Source organism: Jatropha curcas, unplaced genomic scaffold, assembly GCF_041381405.1.
Source record: "Jatropha curcas cultivar XTBG-Jc1 unplaced genomic scaffold, XTBG_Jcur_1.0 HiC_scaffold_225_pilon, whole genome shotgun sequence".
Classification (NCBI taxonomy): Eukaryota; Viridiplantae; Streptophyta; class Magnoliopsida; order Malpighiales; family Euphorbiaceae; genus Jatropha; species Jatropha curcas.
Genome location: NW_028322422.1, coordinates 33,684 through 40,656, shown reverse-complemented (window position 1 = coordinate 40,656; position 6,973 = coordinate 33,684). Strand labels below are relative to the sequence as shown.

The 6,973-nt window shown below is 37.2% G+C and overlaps 1 long non-coding RNA gene and 2 pseudogenes across 1 annotated transcript; 2 read left to right on the top strand and 1 right to left on the bottom strand.

Annotated features, from left to right (window-relative positions):
* The first annotated feature begins 505 nt into the window (after nucleotides 1–505).
* On the top strand, nucleotides 506–2,398 carry LOC149491925 (uncharacterized). The gene is made up of 3 exons (XR_016319222.1): nucleotides 506–553; nucleotides 954–1,047; nucleotides 1,961–2,398. It is a non-coding gene; the product is annotated as an uncharacterized LOC149491925 (long non-coding RNA).
* Nucleotides 2,399–3,227: 829 nt separating this feature from the next.
* Nucleotides 3,228–4,511, top strand: LOC149491924 (uncharacterized; annotated as a pseudogene).
* Nucleotides 4,512–4,769: 258 nt separating this feature from the next.
* Nucleotides 4,770–6,431, bottom strand: LOC149491923 (pentatricopeptide repeat-containing protein At5g04780, mitochondrial-like; annotated as a pseudogene).
* Nucleotides 6,432–6,973: the final 542 nt, after the last annotated feature.

Genomic DNA, 6,973 nt, shown 5'->3' with positions numbered 1-6,973 from the left:
TTTATTTGCATTATCTATTCTATTTATATAAACAAAGGTTGATGAAACAATCTCTCCCTGTGCATTCAACACAACTTAATACCTTGACTGGAAAAGGTTCTGGTCTAACATTTAACATTGTCTAGTTTAACAAGTCTGTTTTGGCACAAAGTGCATTATCGAATCATCTTTGACTAGAAACAAGGCTTGTGTAATGATTTTTCAGTTTTCATGGATATACTTTCATTTTAATAGACTTGGTGATGGTTAGTCTTCCTCCATGCTTGTAATATTAATATCTAATAAAATTGTTAGTTGTGATAGATTGGAAAGTTGCTGCGTTCTTGATATTATTTTCCTCTCACTGGTATGATCTGCAAAATTTTTACATGTAAGTGAATTGTATTCTGGACAGGGGCTGCTATTTCCAGGTTGGGAATTCAGTGAAGCTTGGTATGTCAATTCCTACTGCCTTCAGAATAGCACTGGACACTTGGGCATTATGGGTGCAGAACGCGATTGACACAAATAGAACACGTGTCTTCTTTAGGACTTATGAGCCATCTCACTGGAGGTACTTCTTCAATACTGAGACAGTGATGTGAACACGAGCCTTTTCTGTTTCCCAGTTTGTACCTATTGTAAAACTACTTTGTTTGTGGGTGCAAACTTTTCTTGAAGCCCATTGTTCCCTTCTCATTGAAGATAATATTATATTTTTGCTTCAGCCTTTTATCTCTTCGACAAGCACAACTTCTCTACTTGGGTTGTGCATGTATCCTCTTAAAAGCATAACAAATTTGACTCTTATGATTTTACTTCAGTCTTTGGCTATAGTCCATGGGGGAAATTCTACCATTTGGCTTTTTATAATCTTGTAGTTTATTCTTTTTTACCCTTCCTGCTAGATTTCATTGCAAGTGGCACATACTCTCTTCGACATGACTAATAATGGTCTTTGTTGTCTGCATCAGCGATAAATTCCACAGGTTTTGTAATGTAACTAGGCAGCCAGCATCAAATACAGAAGGGAGGAACAGAAGTATATTTTCAGACATCACAATGGAGGTGGTAAAAAAAATGACAGTTCCTATAACCATACTTCATATAACATCAATGTCAGCTTTCAGGAGTGATGCACATGTTGGCAAGTGGAATGATAACTTACCTATACCTGATTGTAGCCACTGGTGCTTACCTGGAATACCAGATATGTGGAATGAAATTTTACTCTCTCTCCTGCTTTACCAACCATAGAAGTTCTTGCTAATGGTGATGTGAGTGTCAGCTCTTTACTGCCTTCTGCTATTATTCCTTCAACTTTGCTTGGGTGCTTTTCAGCATACTTGGCAATGTCTGCTGTGTTTGTCTGTGTGTTTGACCAGACAAAGATTGAATTTGAATCTCCTTTAGGCTAGAGTTGTAATTCAGTTGAGTCGATACACTATAGAGCTTGAACTCGACTCAATTCGAAAACTTGAGACTCAGAACTTGATTTTGAGTTCAATAAATCTCTTGCCCAATTACTGTGATTGTTCTAAATGAAAACCAGAGTAGCTGACTGCAGCATAATGACATTAAGTTTGCTTTTCATTTAGCAGCATAATGTTATCCATTACCATCGATCCTTGATACCTATAAGAGGTAATGAAATTTTATTTAATGCTGTTAAAAACCATCTTTTGCTTTCTCTTCTTACCCAATACCTTGGTTGTGTAGGTTTGGGAGGGTTAACTAGAGCACAGTAGTCCCAATGCCTTCTAAAGTCCAGTGTCTTATTTTCACCTCGTCTTAACACCATTAATGCCAACTGAAATTCTTGATATTCTCCGACAAATAAAACCTTAGGCCTCAGTGTAAAAAAACAGAATTAATTACTGACATCACTCCATTTTTGTTATTGTGATTGCAATCAATATTTCGTTTGCACTGAAAGGCGGTGCGTTTGTAACAGCATTTCAATTATCTTTCATAAATGCAGATTCCGGACATGCACAGAACTGAACATTGGTTGATATCTGTGAAAGGAGCAATCAGAACCTCTGGTCTGCAAGGTGTGCTTGTCTCAATGGCAGGCCATAACGCTGGAGTATTGGGTTTGGATTCTCTCTTCATCTCTCTTCATTTTCTCTAGGTATCCTGTGGCAGTTTCTGCAAATATCCTGCAAACGTTGATTTTTCATGGGCTTCCCAAGGGAAATATAGAATTACACAGAAGATACCTTTTTTTTTTTTTTGGGAGACTAACTTTTTCATTCGTTAACCAATTGTTCATTACGAGTGAAGGGTGTCTGTTCAGTATGTAACAATATTTTTGTTGTATATTTTTGGCAAAATTTTTGTTGAAATGCTAAAAAGAAAAGGAAATGAAACAGAAATTCACTTTTGTGCTATATAGAAGGCCTGTTTTCAATGGTTACATCTCCTCTCCCATTCTATAGCATAAGAGAGAAAAACCAGCACTTACGCCAGCTTCCAATGTTCCCTATCATGGAAATACTTTTTTGACCATTACATATATAAAAGTAAGCACGCATTAATAGTCATTGTTTCAGGTATCAATACCAGTAGAATCATCTAATTTCTGATTTCAGGTCATGGTTCAAAATTAAAGTAACATTCTATTTTTGGATGAGCAAAATAACAAGGCTCGATAACTTAAGAGAGCATTTGCAGACCCGTTGGTTGGGAATATCTGGGATTTATTTCTGTTCACCGAAAGCAGGGGCATGGACAAGTTAAGTTACTAGGATAACTGGATTTAATTCATAAAATATTTGAAATTTAATCGACTTGGGTTCAAGGTACTACCTAGATTCAAGTCAATCTTGCTTCCTTTTTTTTTTTTTTTTTTTTCTTTTGAGCATTCTATTTTATATAATTTTATTATGATTACATAACATTTAAATAGAAGCTGATTTGATATTTATTTTATCATTGATAGATAAAACTTATTGAGCTTATGTGATAAGGGACTCTTGCAGGAGACACTCTTGCAAGAGATTGAACTCCTAATTTCGCCCTAAAAGCTATCTTGTAGAAAAAAGATTGAACTCAGCCTTATACACTAGTCCGGGATGTACTCCGCGGGCGATGTGGGACGCATCATTATGTATAGTTTTGAGGCTTGAGTTGAGCTCTAAATAATTTTCCGCAGGCTTGGAATAAAATTGTCTTGAGACCTACGCCCACAAGCTGTCTATGTAAAATAAGAATAGCTTCTGTAGAATAATATTCATACTAAGAAAGAATGAAAACTTGTGACTAGTAAGTAATTAACAAATAAAACAAAGAAGTGTTTTTTAATTCAATCAATGACAGCTCTTAAAAATCTTGGCATGACAGTCAAGTAACTAAAAGCTTAGAAGCATGCAAATCATTAGACAATTCCAAATCCCACTCATCAGTCCAAACTACAAATAGGCAGGCCATATTCTCCACATCTCAGCACCAACATAACACAATCTATCAACTATCGTACCTTTCTCAGATTGAAATGGCTCATATTGATAATTATAACTTCCCTTACTTTCCTCTTCCTCCACCACATAATCCTCTGCCTCCCCATATGTTTCTCCATCCCCTCCGAAAGTGCCCCCTTCTCAAAAGCCCCACCATCTCCAAAAGTGGCTCCACCTCATAATCCTGTTATGCCCCCACCATTCCCAAAGCCAGGAACTCCGCCCAACCATCCATTTCATCCACCTCCATCTCCAACAGTGGCACCACCACATAATACTCCCCCCTCCCCTCCAAGAGTAGCTCCACCACATAATCCCATTATGCCGCCACCATCTCCAACAGTGGTACCGCCTCATAATACTCCCTCCTCTCCACAAGTAGCTCCACCACATCGTCCAATTGCGCCACCACCACCATTCCCAGTACCTGGAACACCACCCAATCATCCCCCAGCCCCTGCAGCAAAACCACCCAGTCACCCAAACTTCCCCCCACCACCACCCCATCCTATTTCTCCCCCATCACCTCATCTTGTTCCACCCTCACCCCCAACACCAGGACATCATTCAACTGTCATAGTGATTGTATTTGTCTCGCTTGGTGGTCTGTTCTTTCTTGCATTTCTCTCTGTTGCTCTCTGCTGCTTCGTTAAGAAGAGAAAGGAAAAAATAGTTCAGAAAACTGAACTCATAGATTTTGATGAACACACGAAAGTTCAGGAGGCCATTGTACCAGGACCACATGGTGAGAAACCAAGATACTAACCATTGAAGAGGATGTACACTTTGACGAGGTGATTAAGAAAAATGAAAAAGTGCGTCAAGGTTCACACACAAAATCGTCACACCAACATCCTCAGGTTTATGATTTGGCAGCCTCCTCTTCCACCTCCAATCAGAAATATCTTGAGCACAAACTCTGATTACAAAGCAAATAATGAAATAAGTTGCAGCGTAATCATATATTTTTTAATCCAATGTCCTTAATAAGATGGTACTTGAAAATTCTCTCTATTCTTTCGGAAGGTTGTCAAAAATGTTTTGATGCAATAATAAGTAAAGCTTGTGATATGCTGATTTAATTGAAATCCAAACAAACCTTTCAAGAAAATTAAATCCAGAACTATCAATATTGGGGTAGAAAGAAGAAATGGAAATGACACAAAATCTAGAGTAGTGGTATACTTGCATAATTTTGCCACCACGATAGTTGAGCTATAATTGCATGATATCAGTGTCCTGATATGAGTAGGCAGAGTTCATCCAACATCAAAATCAACATGAAACATGAAACATGAAAGTGAACCTTATGCAATATATACCTCTCCATAATTAATTCTTTGGGGTATTGTTGTTTGCAAAATTTTGTACAGTTAGTGTTCCTGGAAATCACAAGGCAATGCCATCACCTTGATCATGTGATCTAATGTATCGCATATCAAATTTGTCTGTGTATGGGAATTGTCCCCTTGGTAGAATTTACATATTGTTCCCGCAATGGTTATCCAGCTACAACCAGGAGTTTTCACCAGACCTAGTTCTCTCATCCTTGTTCTAATTCTTATTATGCCATCCCAAATACAGTGAGATTCATAAATATGAAATAAGGCTATGTAATTGCTAGAGTTTCTCGGCTCCATTTCAAAAAGATGATGAGCTGCTATTTCTCCAATCTTGACATTCTTGTGCATCACACAACCAGCTAGCAGGGCACCCCAGACACTTGCTGTTGCTGCTAATTTCATATTCTGTACCAATCCAAGTGCTTCTTCAATATGTCCACAGCGACCCAAAATATCAACCATGCAAGCATAATGCTCTATGCTAGGTTCAAGCCCACAATCTGGCAATATGGAATAAAATATCGTGCGGCCTTGATCTATTAGACCTGAGTGACTGCAACTAGCCAAAACGGCAGTTAGGGTAACAGGGTTAGGTTTCAATCCACAATCTTTCATTTTCCTGAAAAGATCCAGTGATTTCCCTCCTTTCCCATGAATTCCATAACTAGATATCATTGCAGTCCATGTAACCACATTCCAATTTGGCATTCTACTAAAAACCTTCTCTGAATTACCCAAGCACCCACATTTTGCATACATATCGATCAATGAATTCCCAATTGCCACATCTCCATCAAACAGAACATTCTTTAAAACTTGCCCATGAATTTCCTTTCCTTTCATCAAGTCACCCCTCCACCACAAGCATTCAAAATACTTGGAATAGTCATAGCATCGACCTTTACCCTTTCCATAACCATACTTCCAAACAAACTGTAAGCCTCTGCACAGAAACCAGCCTTCCCATATGCTGAAATCATCAGATTCCAAACACCAGAATCCTTCAATGGCATGCCAGAGAAAACTCTCTTTGCATCGACCAATTGCCCATATTTCACATAAAAATCCAAACAGCCGTACCCACAATAACATATCCTTCAAGACCAAGTCTAATCACCCACCCATGAAGCACCCACCCCAGATAACAATCTCCTCCTCCAACAGATGCCTTAAACAACTGAGGCAAGGTATAGTGATCCGGTCGAAAACCAAGCTTTAGAAACTTATGAAAAACACTAATAGCATCAGAATAAAGAAAATTCTGCACATACGAAAACAACATAATGTTCCATGAATGCATGTTTTTGTCACACATTCTATCGAACACTTTGCGAGCATCTTGAAGAACCCCGGATCTAGAATAAGCTAACAGGAGATCAGTTTGGAGAGTGACATCGGTAAGGTAGTCATTTACAAGGATTTGGGCGTGGGTTTGCCTGGCCGGAGAAATTGCATAGTGAAGAACAGAGTTTCGCAGCGGAGAAGAAAGGTGGCGAACTGTTTTATAAGACATCGATTTGAGTTCTTTGAATGTTTGAATTCAACTGTCCAGTAATAAGCTCATGGCCACCGGTTCTGAACCGAACCGTATTATCAGACCAAAACTATTGGTTTAAAATTTTGAACAGAAATTTGTCCATGACTGCATAAAGTTTACATGAATGTTAAAATATGAATACGGAAGTGGTCCAGAATTAGTGGTTATTCTATATGCTATTCTGAAAATTTTAAAAGCCTATTTGAAAATTTTCTAATCCCATTCTGAAAATTTTCTATTTTTTATAATCATTTAGGCTATTCTATATGCTTTAAAAGTCTAAATAAATCTTTTATTTCATGATACACTTTATTTAAAAAATTAAAAATTTTTAAAAATAACATGGTAAAAAACAAAAAATTTAGTTTAATTTTTTTTACTTAGTTCAAAATTACATTATTTGAAGCATTTTTCAAATTTTTCTATAATTTATTTAATTAACGTTTAGACAAAATAAAATAAAAATTTATTTGATTATTTTGTATTTGTTTGTAAGTTAATTAATTTTATTTTTGGCACGCTCTCAAGCTAAGCTATTAGAGGCACGCACAGTGGCGACACCACTATTGCTAATTTCAATTCTTTTTTATTTCTAAATTGTTTTTGCTAAGGTTCATTGATGCCTCAAAAAATACACTGTGGAAATGAATATG